This window comes from Microtus pennsylvanicus, chromosome 10 (assembly GCF_037038515.1).
Source record: "Microtus pennsylvanicus isolate mMicPen1 chromosome 10, mMicPen1.hap1, whole genome shotgun sequence".
In the NCBI taxonomy this organism is placed as follows: domain Eukaryota; kingdom Metazoa; phylum Chordata; class Mammalia; order Rodentia; family Cricetidae; genus Microtus; species Microtus pennsylvanicus.
Genome location: NC_134588.1, coordinates 30819673 through 30832529, shown reverse-complemented (window position 1 = coordinate 30832529; position 12857 = coordinate 30819673).

Genomic DNA, 12857 nt, shown 5'->3' with positions numbered 1-12857 from the left:
GCTTTATTTTTATTTTCATGTTGAGGCAGGTCTCTCGATATAACTCAGGCTATCCTGCAACTTGTTATGTAGCCCAGGCAGGCCTGTAACTCTCCATCTTCTTGCTTCCACGCTAGGATTACAGGCCTGCACCATCACACCCAGATGATATGTTGGTGCTGACTCAAAACATCCTAGATCCTTAGCAGGAAAGTCCAAAATGTCATCGGAACAAAGACTTGTAAAAGTGGTAGAAGCTCTGATTTGTAGCTCAGATCTTCTCTCCATTGGCAAATATTTTCCTCCCCTTTCTCAACTGCCCATCAAGAAGCCTCCACTGAGCACTATTTTTTTAATTACTTATTTATTTATTATGTATACAGTGTTCTACCTGCATGTATGACTGCACACACACCAGATCTCATTATAGATGGTTGTGAGCCACCATAGGGGTGTTGGATTTGAACTCTGGACCTTTAGAAAGATCAGGCAGTGCTCTTAACCTCTGAGCCATCTCTCCAACCCCCTGAGCACTCATTTTGAGCCAGACATTGAGCTAAGAGATTACCTCCAGACTCGACATAGTGGATGCATATTGCAGATTGGCAGAATCAGGCAGCAGGAACCCAAAGAAGATGAGAACACCTAGAATTCCTCTGAAAGTGTCTAGGAGCTCCCAGAAGAGGTGAGAGTCTAATAAACTGGTCTAGAAAGGATAGTTTGGGGGCATGTGGGTGTGGTAGAACATTTCCCTAGCATACAAAGCCTGGGTTTCATCTCCAAAGATGAAGGAGGAAAAAAATGGTTATATGGTTAGGCTTGTGGTATGTGGAAATGGGCATGTTTTGGTTATCTATGCAAAGATTAACAGTTTAAAACAGCAACTTTGGGACTGGAGGGATGGCTCAGTGGTTAAGAGCACTGGATGTTCTTTCAGAGTAACAAATTCAATTCCCAGCATCCATAGAGTGACTCATAACCATGTTTAACTCCAGTTCCAGGGGAATCCAACAACACCTTCTTCTAGCCTCTCTGGACACCAGATACACACATGGTGTACACATACACACAGAGCTAATTTAAACATAAAATAGCACACACACACACACGCACACACAGCTTTTTATTGCTCTCATGTTCCTGAGGCTCTCTTGAGACCAGTTCTATACCTGGCCTCCTTAGCTGGCTGAAATGGTCATAAGGCGTTCCTTGCTCCATGTCTGGTGACTGAGGCCAATGGTCAACTGGGACCTCAGCTGGTGCTGTTAGCTAGAACCCCTGTGTTAACACAACCTAGAATCACCTGGAAGTCTCAGTGAGGAATTCTCTACATTGGGTTTGCCTATGGGGGACTGTCTGAAATTAAGTTATTGATGTGGGATGACCCAGCCCACTGCAGGGTACACTATTTCCTAGGCAGGGCTTAAAAAACTATATGAGAATAGAAAAGCTGGGCATAGTAGATTGTATATTTGATCCCAGTTGGGCATATTGGTATATATCTTTGATCCCAGTAGTTGCTAGGCAGAGGCAGGCTCTATGAGTCTGAGGCCAGTCTAGTCTACATAGTGAGTTCCAGGCCAGCCATGGCTACACAGTGAATCCCTGTTTGAAAATGTAGAAATCAATCTGAGCAAGCAAACAAATGAGCATGCATGCATTCATTTCTTTCTGCAATTTAAAAAAGATCTATTTTGTGTGTGTGTTTGTCTGTCTGCTTGACTTTATATACATCATATGCACACAGAAGCCCCATGGAGCCCAGAAGTTGTCAGAGCCCCTAGAACTGGAGGTACAGATGGTTGTGAGTCATCTGATATGGGTGCTGGGAACAGAGCCCTGGCCCTCTGGAAGAGCAGCAAGTGCTGCTAACCGCTGAGCCACTTCTCCAGCTACTCCTCCTCTCTCTCTCTTCACCACTGTGGCAGTGACATTATTAGCTGTGTCGAGTTCCTGCCACCTTGACTTCACAGCAAGTGGTGCTGTCACCTAGAACTGTGAGCTAAAGAGCCCTGTTCTCCCTTAAGTTGCTTCTCTCAGGCTGTTATTGCAGCAGCAGAGACGGTACTTGGACACCCTACATGGATCACTCCATGAAGCCTGGGCTCTGTTCTTGTAGCAAGGCAGCTGACCCAGGAGGAAAGCATGCTGAGAGAGCCAGGGAGAAGCCAGCTTGCCTTTCAAACCCGGGACCCATGAAGAGTTCTACGGGGCTTCCATGAGTATTGAGACCTTCCCAGACCTTCCAGCATTTCAAAGATAGGTGACAGAGTTGACTTCTTAGGAGAGCTTGTGGCGTACAAGTCTGGCAAACGTGCTTTGCAGAAACGCAATTTGTAACAAGTGGGAAGGGCATTTCAGGAGTTATTCTGTGGCTGTTGCCTCTGGAAATGCAATTCTCGAAGCCCCAGCTTCTTAACTGGGTGCATGATCCTGGACAGGTGGTGACAAGAACCAGTCCTGAATGTACAAACCACAATCAAACTGTGACTTTACTGCGGCCTAGGCCCTGGACATCAATCTGTCACACCAGGGTTATGAAACAGGTCTGCTCAGATTCCACACCACGTTATGAATTTCGATGTGTTTGCACATTGCTGAAAAGTAATGGCTTAACCAGGGAAAACAAGGACTGAACTTTTCCCGCCATGCGTACTCAGTGTGTATGTTCCAGTTCGTGTATTTTTGGATTGCACTGTTAGAATGTTTGATTTTTAAAATCATTGGTTGAATTGATGGCTTGAGTCTTGTTAAAAGGTGTTCAATAGATTTTGAGTGGGGATTAGGACAGAATTTCCATCATTTTGAAACACATTCCTCTGCCATTCTATACTGTATGTCTAGGAAAAGTGGAGTTCTTAGCATTGGTGGCTAGAAAATCTAAACATTTACCTGCTCTGAAAAGCTGTATTCATTTATGTGAAGATGAACATACCTCTTCCATCCATATGCACATTTGCTTTCATCTTTAATAAATGGCAAAAAGATACATATCCCAAAAATTGTTTTAAAATTAATTTGTAATGATTTTTTATTAGTAAATGTTTGATTTGTATATCTAATTTATACACCTCTCTATCTAAGGTCTATTAAAAATTTCTTCAGCAGTGGGCCGGCAGATGGTTTGATCCCCAGAGCACACATGATAGATGGAGAAAACTGACTCCCTGAAATTGTCCCCTGAGCTCCACGTGAGTGTGCTGTGGAGCACACACACACAACACACATATACACATACACAAAAACACACATATACAAACACACACACTCACACACAAACACACACATACACAAACACACACATACAAACACTCACACACTCACACACACACAGACACACAAAAACACACATACACAAACGCACATATACAAACACACACACACCACATGTAAATGTTTAAAAAGTTTTCTCAGGCAGAAAAAGGGGTCCTGAGTCAAAAAGTTTAAGAGATTTGGGTCTAAGGAAGAAAGTGGTTTTCATAGAAGGACTGTTGCCAAGAGAAAACTGAGATTTTAGGAAAAATTACCTGACAGTCTTCACTACGACTCATAAAAACCATGTGCAGAACTGGGAAGGGCTGGGATTGAGATGAATGGCCTTCACCTGTAGGCTGAGACAGTAGGGTAACCACCACTGAGGAGGCCATCTTGTGAGCTCTGCCAAGCTGGCTACGGGAGGCTATTTCTAAGTTATGTCTGAGAGCACAGCAGGGTAGCCTAACTGGGAGGCCTCCATTAATTAGAAACTACAATGTTTCAAGAGAGATAAGATATGCCCACAAATAACCACCCGCACTCTTTAGCTGGCGGTAGCTGTCAGTTTGGGGTAAAACAGAAACGGGGGTCAGCCATTAGGCAAAACCAAGAGCTGGCTTAAAGATAAGACCCAGCACGGGACTGAAACGCTTACAGAGAGCACTCAAAGATCACAGCGATGCTCGAGGCTTCTGTGCAGGATGATGTATAGCTATCTCCACCTTCTAGGGAAGGAGGCAGGTGAGGAATCCTGGGAGTCTGTGCCTAGCTCTGTGAAGGGAGGTGTCTGCTGATGACTCCCTGGTGAGTGTTAGCTGTGAGCTTCTGCTGCTTAAGGCCTGGGCCTCGGGGCACAAGAGGAGGAACTAGTCCGTGAGGACTCAGTGACTTGCTATGGTTTCCATGTGGATTGGGTGTGTCCCCCCATCACCCCCACACCTCAGTGTCTGTGAGTTGAAATTTAATCTTCATTGTGGAAGGGGGAAAGAGTAAGAATTTAATCCAACTCTGGTGCTTAGAGTTGGGGCCTTTGGGATGTGATATCGATCTGTTAAGGTCATTAGGGTAGGTCACCCATGATTGAATCCTGGTGTCTTTACTAAAAGAGAGAATTTAAAAGACACACAAATATGCCCAACCATTCCCTGCTGCCTGCCACGAGCTGCCCTGCACTGCCTCAGGACCCAGCAGGAAGTCATTGCCAGATGTGCCCTTGGCCAAGACCTCTAGAGCTGCATTGTGAAATGTCTTTTCTTACCGACTTGTCCATCCTGTGTCACTGTGTTACTGGCGACAGGAAGTGGATCAACACAGGAACTGAGGTACCTTCGTCTGACAGCGAGTTTTTCAGTTGCTCATGAGCACCGGGGCGCCTTCGCCTAAATTCCAGACTTCTGTGTCTGTAGATGAGGTTTCTTCTTCATGGATTGGGACCACCATGTACAAGTGGTCCCAGCCAAAGTGGCTACAAAATGCCAAGGAAAATCAAGAGGTTGACGGCTTTCAGGACAGGACTGTCTTGATGCTTGTGGAGGCTCAGTGCTTAGGGCAGTATGTGGCCCAGAGGAAGTGTCTGAGAAGGAAGGAGGAGGGGACATGGAGGACAGACGGGAAGAGAGCCGAAGGATATAAACACATGTGCCATATGTCAAATTAGACCCGATCAGCTCACTCCAGGAGAACTGCTGATGAAGCCCCATTATCCACACGGACACATGGTGTATGATAGCCTTAAAACAAAACAAACAAAAAAATAAATAAACCCACTACCATCAACAACACCCACTTCTCCAATTTACAGAGATGTAATCCGTATGCTACATGCTTTTTCCATTTAAAAGTCCACACTCGAACAACGGCTGTTAGTAGGTACTTAAGTATTTACAGCTTTATAATCACAACCTATTTTAGGACATTTCATCAAGCTAATGGGAACCTGGACCCTCTAGCTATCACCCCCAGGCTCAGGCCCCAACCCCGCAAGCTCTGGTAACCTCTAACCTACTCTGCAATTCCGCGGAGTTGGATGTTTTGAACATGACTTATACTATACAATGTGACCTTGGTGATCTTCATTCAGCAACTGCTTTTAACCACTGAGGTGTATTTCCAGCCCCCTTTTAATTTGTGTATTGTTGTCTTTTCTGTATAAATGTTTGTGCATCACATGTGTGCAGTGCCCCCAGAGTCAGAAAATGTAGCTGCCATGTGGGTGCTGGAAATTGAACCCAGGTCCTCTGGGGGAACAGCCAGGGCTTTTAACCACTGAGCCATGTCTGCAGCCCCACTTTGTTCTTTACTTTACTATTATCAAATATGTATCATTGCATGATAGGCAACATTGTATTTATCCACTTCCCAGTTCTAAACATTCAGTTTGCCTTTGGGCTTCAGCCTAAACATGGATATTTTGAACATGGATATTCAAGTACAGGGGTGTTTTTTTTTCTGGGGGGGGTGTCTGTGTGTGTGTGCTTATTTCTCTTAGGTATAAAGTAAAGACTGGACTAGCTAGGTCATATGGTAACTTTAGCCCTTAAGGAACTGGAAAACTGTATTCCAAAGCAACAGCAGCATTTTGCATCCTAGCAAGGTGTAAAGGTTTTTGTTTCCCTAGTCCTCATCAACACCTGTCTTCATTACAGCCATCCAAGAGAGTCTGAAGCAGTCTCTCTGTGTTTCCATGGTAACTGATGATACAGTACATCCTTTCAAGTACTTATTACCATTTATATCTTCTTCAAAGAAATGTGTTCAAACTATTTACATTTATTTGTTTGTTTGTTTGTTGAGAAAATAAACAAACATGTATTTATTTATGTAGTCGTCCTGGTTGGCTTTCACCTGCCTCCTGATTACTGGAATTAAAGAAACACACCAACTGTATCTCAGGATGGCCTTGAACTTGTGAACCTCCTGCCTCATCTTCCCAAGTGCAGGAATTACACACATGCTAATCCACCAGCCGTGAAGAACATTTTTAAACACGTAGACTCTTGAGTTTATGTGTACCACATGAGTGCAGGTACGGAAAAAAGGCAGAGGGCATCAGATTCCCGGGAACTAGTTATAGGCAGTTGTGTGCTGCCTGATGAGGGTGCTGGGAACCAACACAAGCTCTCTGCAGTAAGATGCTCAACTTACTAGACCTGGATGGAGGTGGGGGTTCCTTGGACTTCCCACAGGACAGGGAACCCTGATTGCTTTTCGGGCTGGGGGGAGACTTAATTGGGGGAGGGGGAGGGAAATGGGAGGCGGTGGCAGGGAAGAGACAGAAATCTTTAATAAATAAATAAATTAATAAAAAAAAAGAGCACTTAACCACTGAGCCATCTCTCCAGCCCAAAGAATAATTCTTTTTTTCTTTTCTTCTTTCTTTCTTTCTTTCTTTCTTTCTTTCTTTCTTTCTTTCTTTCTTTCTTTCTTTCTTTCTTTCTTTTTGACAAGGTTCTCTGTGTGGCCCTGGCTGTCCTAGAACTCACTCTGTAAACCAGACTGGTCTCAAACTCAGAGATCTGCCTACTTCTGTCTCCCAAGTGTTGGTTGGGATTAAGGGTGTGTAGCACAACCCCTCACAAAAGAATAGTTCTTAAATGGCTTCTTTAATCAGTTGCTTTCATTTAATGTACTTCTGCTTCTGGCCCAGAAGTAGAAATAGGTGTACCAGGCTTCTTTTGGGCCACCAACCAGCTCCCAAATCATGACACTGAGACTTCATTATTTATGAATGATCAGCCTTATCTTAGCTCTTATTTTAATCTATTTCTCTTTATCTATGTTTTGCCTTGGAGCCTTTTACCTTCCTTTCTTTCTTCCTTCCTTCCTTCCTTCCTTCCTTCCTTCCTTCCTTCCTTCCTTTCTTGCTTTCTTTCTATCTTACTTTCCTGTTGTCTCCTTGTCTGGCAGACGGCTGCCTGGCTTCTGGCCCTAGGTGTATCCCTCTTGTTCTCCCTCTTTCTCCTCATCCTCTTCTCTCAAGCCTAGATTTCTTCTACTTATTCTGTCAACCAGCCCCACCTATCCCTCTCCTGCTTAACTATTAGTCCATTCAGCTTTTTATTAGACTGATCAGGCTCCTTAGGCAGGCAAGGTGAAACAAATCTTCACATTGTTAACAAAGGCAGCAGAAACAAATGTAACACACCTTTACACAGTTAAAGTAATATTCCACAGCACAGACAAATGTAACACACCTTTACACAGTTAAAGTAATATTCCACAGCACAAACAAATGTAACACACCTTTACATAGTTAAAGTGATACTCCACAACAAATAGGGTTTCTCCTATTTAAAGTAACAACAAAAGCCAAAATAGGGGAGTTGAGATGGTTCAATGGGTAAACTGCTTACCAGAACAATGACGGAAAACACCTGACAACTTCTGGCCTCCACACATGCACACATGGTCGTACACACACACACACACACACACACACACACACACACACACAGAGAGAGAGAGAGAGAGAGAGACACACACATACACACACCCAGAGAGAGAGAGAGAGAGAGAGAGAGAGAGAGAGAGAGAGAGAGAGAGAAATAGGCCATATTAAAAACCTCAATACACTCCACATAAGGCAACAAGGTCAAATGACCTTTGAGGAATGAGAAACAATTGAGGGAGCCCTGGGTTGCCTTGGGTTGTCGGTCAAGGGCTTCCAGCCCCCACTGCAGCATGGAAGAACATTTCCGAGTTGAAAAGGAGCCAAGCCTCTAGGGAGACAGAGCTCACAGGGCGCAGGAATGAGTTGCTGCCTGGAGTTCACTCAGATCTCCAAAGGCTCGGCTTCCAAAGTTAAGTGTGTGACTGCACCATCCTGGGAAGAACTGTCTCTGAGACTGGAGAAGAACGCACTGGATGAATCTGACGAAGCAGAGCTGGGCCTGAGGCAGTGTCTGTGTTCACCAGCAGAAATGGAGAGCTGTGCTTAACCAGTGAGCAGAGTCAGAGGAGGAGATACCTCAGCAGGGTGACCCTAACCCGACTGAGCGCTCCCCTTCAGTTCTTAAAAGTGGTTTCCCAAACACAGCCACACCCCAGCCCAAAGTTCAAGCATTTATACAGGAATACCAAATTAGTGCTTACCCAGTAAGGTAAAGCGCACAATGTCTGGCTTAAAAAAAAAAAAAAAACCACACATGCAAAGAACTGGGAAGACACGACCCTTGACATCAGCTAGCTGAGACCTGCTGAGAACTGACCCGGGTGTTAGGATTAACTGACATGGATGATGAAGCAGATATCAGGACCATATTCTGTGTGCTCAGAAAGCTCTGCTGAAATGTGAAAAATGAAAGAAAAAAAAACAAATTAACTTTGAGAGATGAAAATTGTAATGACATTGCAGAAGAAAACAATTCATGTACTCAAAGACATAACCGTGAAAACCATCCGGAATGAAACACAGAGTGAGAACATATTCTTTCTGCATGTGTGTATGTGTGTGCACACGTCCTTCTCTGTGCGCCTATGTGCATGCGTGTGGAAGCCAGGGGGCATGAGCGTCTTCCTCCATCACCCTCTGCCTCACTCACTTGAGACAGTGTCTCTTACTGAACTTAAAGCTGTTTCCACTAAGTTGACTGGCCTGAGCTCTCAGGACTGCCCATCTCTGCTCCCCAATGCTTAGGGTACAGGCATGTACAACCATGCTGGGCTTTTATGTCGGTGCTGGGGGTCTAAACTCAGGACTTCAAGATTGTACAGCAAATGTTCTGACCCACTGAGGTCCAAATCCCAGGATGATTTTAAAAATGGAGCAAACTGTCCCTGAACTGGGTGACAACTTCAACCTAATACACATCTAATTCTCTGAAAAGGAAGGAAAGCAAAACAGCACAATATATAAAGAAATAATGGCTAAATTTTCCATATTTAATGAAAACTATAAAAATACACAGTCAAGAAGCTCAATGAAGCCCAGTGTGGGGACCATGAAGGCTCCAAACCTATCACAAGTCAACTGTTCAAGCTTTAAAGCTAGGAGAAGAAAAGAACAAAACCACAGGAGAGGCAAGACAAAGACAGCAGATTTCTCTCTGAAAACAATACAAGCAAAGGGGTAATGGAACGATGTCTTCATAGTGCACAAGCTGGGACTAGCCACATAGAATCCTGCACGCCCCCCCCCCCACAACCATGCTTTGAAAAATCAAGGTGAAGCCGAGCATGGCGGCACAAACCTGTAACCTGATTGCTCAGGAGTCTGAGGCAGGAGGATCACAAGTTGGAGGCCAGCCTGGGCTCCATAGCAAGTTTTGGAGGTCAGTTTAGCTACACAGTGAGACATTGTCTCAAAAATAAACAAAAAAGGGGGTGAGAAAAGGTTCAGAGACTAAGAGCACCTACTGCTCTTACAGAAGACAGGCTACTTTCTAGAACCCACAGCAGACCACAGAAGACAGCTCATGACCACCTGCAACTCTAGCTCCCTGGGACCTGACATTCTCTGGCCTCCTCTGGCACCTGCACACACATGGCGCACATAAACTCATGCAGGCACACACATATCCATCAAGTAAACAAATACATATCAATAAAAAAAATAAAGGCAATTACTGGAACTGATGGCACAGGCCAGTAATCCTAGATATTCAGAAGGCTGAGTATCACAAGTTCAAGGCCTGCCTTAGTTCAAGACTAGTCTGATAATTTAATGAGAGAGCCTTTCTCAAAATTAAAAAGTAGTACCAGCAAGATGGCTCATCCGGGAAAGGTATCTATCACTAAATCTGACAACCTGAGTTCAAGCTCCAGGACCCACATGGTGGAAGGAGAGAACAGACTCCCACAGGTTGTCCTCTGACCTCCACAAATGTGCTATGATAGGGTCTGGAGAGATGGCTCAGCAGTTAAGCGCATTGGCCGCTTTTCTAGAGGACCCAGGTTCAATTCCCAGCACCCACATGGCAGCTCACAACTGTCTATAACTCCAGTCCCCGAGGATCTGACACCTCCACACCAAGGCACATAGAATAAAATGAAATAAATTTTAAAAAAAAGTATAACAAAAACCCAAATGTGCTATGATACAGAGAGAGAGAGAGACAGAGAGACACACACAGAGAGAGGATAAACAAATGCAAATCATTTTTTAATTAAAAAGGGATGAAAATATAGCTTAGTTGTAGAGTACTTGTCCAACATTGCGATAGGCCCTGAGTTCAAGCTACAGTATCACAAAAAGGCAAAACAGTATGATTTAGTATTAAAGGAGTAATAGATACTGTTTATATACCAGAAAAAGAATATACATTGAAGGCATTCATAGTAAAGTGACCAAACCCAACAGACAATGCATTGTGTAATGCTACTTAAATACACAAAATTCCTCAAACAGGCATATCTACAAGATAAGGAGAAAATTAGCTGTTACAATGTTGCGGAATATAAGTTAAAGATGTGTTATTTCTTTGTGGAATATTTCTTTAATGATGCAAAGATGTGTTGCATCATTATGCAAACAAGAATTGTTCTTTTATGTTACGTTTATATAGTGGTATTTTATTTGTGTTTTAATAAATAAAGCTTTCCTGAAGACCAGAGAGCAAAGCCAGCCACACTATCAGCCATAGAGGCCAGGCAGTGGTGGTGCACACCTTCAATAGCAACACTAGAGAAGAATATAAGGCGGAAGGAGACAGGAGCTCTGGCTCTCAGTCTGTGGTCAGTCTGCAGTCATGCTGAGGACAGGATCACCCAGCCTTGGTGGAGGTAAAAGCTCTCTGGTGGTTGACTGCTTTGGTGATCTTCAACTTGAACCCCAATATCTGTCTATTTTTATTGTTCACACTACACATTTTTTAACTCTGTAAATCTGTGTTACTTTGCCTGTCTAAAACACCTGTCTGCTCTAATAAAGAGCTGAACAGCCAATAGCTGGGCAGGAAAGAGAAATAGGCAGGCACAGAAAATAAACAGAAGAGAGAAGAGAGGAGGGAGGAGGGAGAAAAGGAGAAGAAAAGGAGGACGCTAGGGGCCATCTACCCAGCCACACAGCCAACCACAGAGTAAGAAGGAAAAAGCAGTATATAAAATAGAGGAAGATAAAAGCCCAGGGGCAAAAGGCAGATGAGATAATTTTTAAGAAAAACAACTGGCTAGAAAGAAGCCAAGCTAAGGTCAGGCATTCATAAGTAAGAACAGTCTCCATGTAATCATTTGGGAACTGGGTGGCATGACCCCAAAGAGGGAAGAGTAAAGGCAAAACAAAACAACCAACAGCTACAGTAGAGTCAGGCTTGGCATGAAGGGACAGAAGAGATCTGTAATGGGCACCGGGGGGGGGGGGGCTCTGCAGCTAAAGGCACTTGCTGCCAAGCCTGAAAACCCTGACCCATGGCATCCGTGTACTGGAAGGAGAGAACAGCTTCCCACCTGCTGTCTTCAGACCTCTACACGTGCCACGGCATGGACGCATGCACGCACACAAATGCAACTTTTACATTTAAGAGAATTAAATAAAATGTTCTAAAGTTACATTTTGGTGTTGGCTGCAGAACTCTGAATATACTTAAAAAAACCACTGAACTTCATCAAGTTGTGTACATTAAATACACACTACATTTTGTCAATTACATCTCAGTAAAGTGACTTGTAGAACACTGAATCTTTTCCTTTCTGTGAGTAAATTGTGCAGTAAGTAGACAATATACCAATAAAACTGATTGAATTTTAAACTGAAATAAAGACATTACCAGGCATGAAAAGTAGAATAACTCAAACAGCTGTTACAGGAAGTCCCTGATCAGAAGAGAAGGAACAGATAAAAGGATGAGGTCTATTCTTTCTTCTTCTTCTTTTTTGTTCATTTGCTTGTTTGTTGTTTTGTTTTGTTTTTGTTTTGTTTTTTGGTTCTTCCATACAGGGTTTCTCTGAAGCCTGTCCTGGAATTCACTCTGTAGACCCAGCTAGCCTTGAACTCACAGAGATCCTCCTGCCTCTGCCTCCCGAGTATTGGGTTGAAAGGCGTGCACCACCACCTCCCAGCCAAAGTTCTCTTTCTCAATGGAAATAATATGAGCAGAAGAGAGGGGAACAAGACTTTATAGTCACTAAAATTGTCAAAACAAAATTCTGGGTCTAGGTCCAGCAAGATGCTCAGGGATTAAAAGCACCTGCTACCAAGCCTGATGACCCATGTTTATTCACTGAGGCCTACATGGTGGAAGGAGAGAACCCACTCTTACAGGTGTCTTCTGACCTCCACACATATGCCATGGGATGTGCACCCATCTACTCACCCCAAAATAAATAAATTAAAAAGAATTTCCAGGGCTGGAGAGATGGCTCAGCGGTTAAGAGCATTACCTGCTCTTCCAGAGGTCCTGAGTTCAATTCCCGGCAACCACATGGTGGCTCACAACCATCTGTAATGAGGTCTGGTGCCCTCTTCTGGCCTGCAGGCATACACGCAGACAGACTATTGTATACATAATAAATAAATAAATATTTAAAAAAAAAAGAATTTCCATAGGGTGGTGGTGGCGCACACCTTTAATCCCAGCACTCAGGAGGCAGAGGCAGGCGGATCTCTGTGAGTGTCTTATGTGCTGAGGTTACAGGTGTCTGCTATCACACCTGGCTCCAGAAAAGTATCTTCTAGAGGAAAGAACACT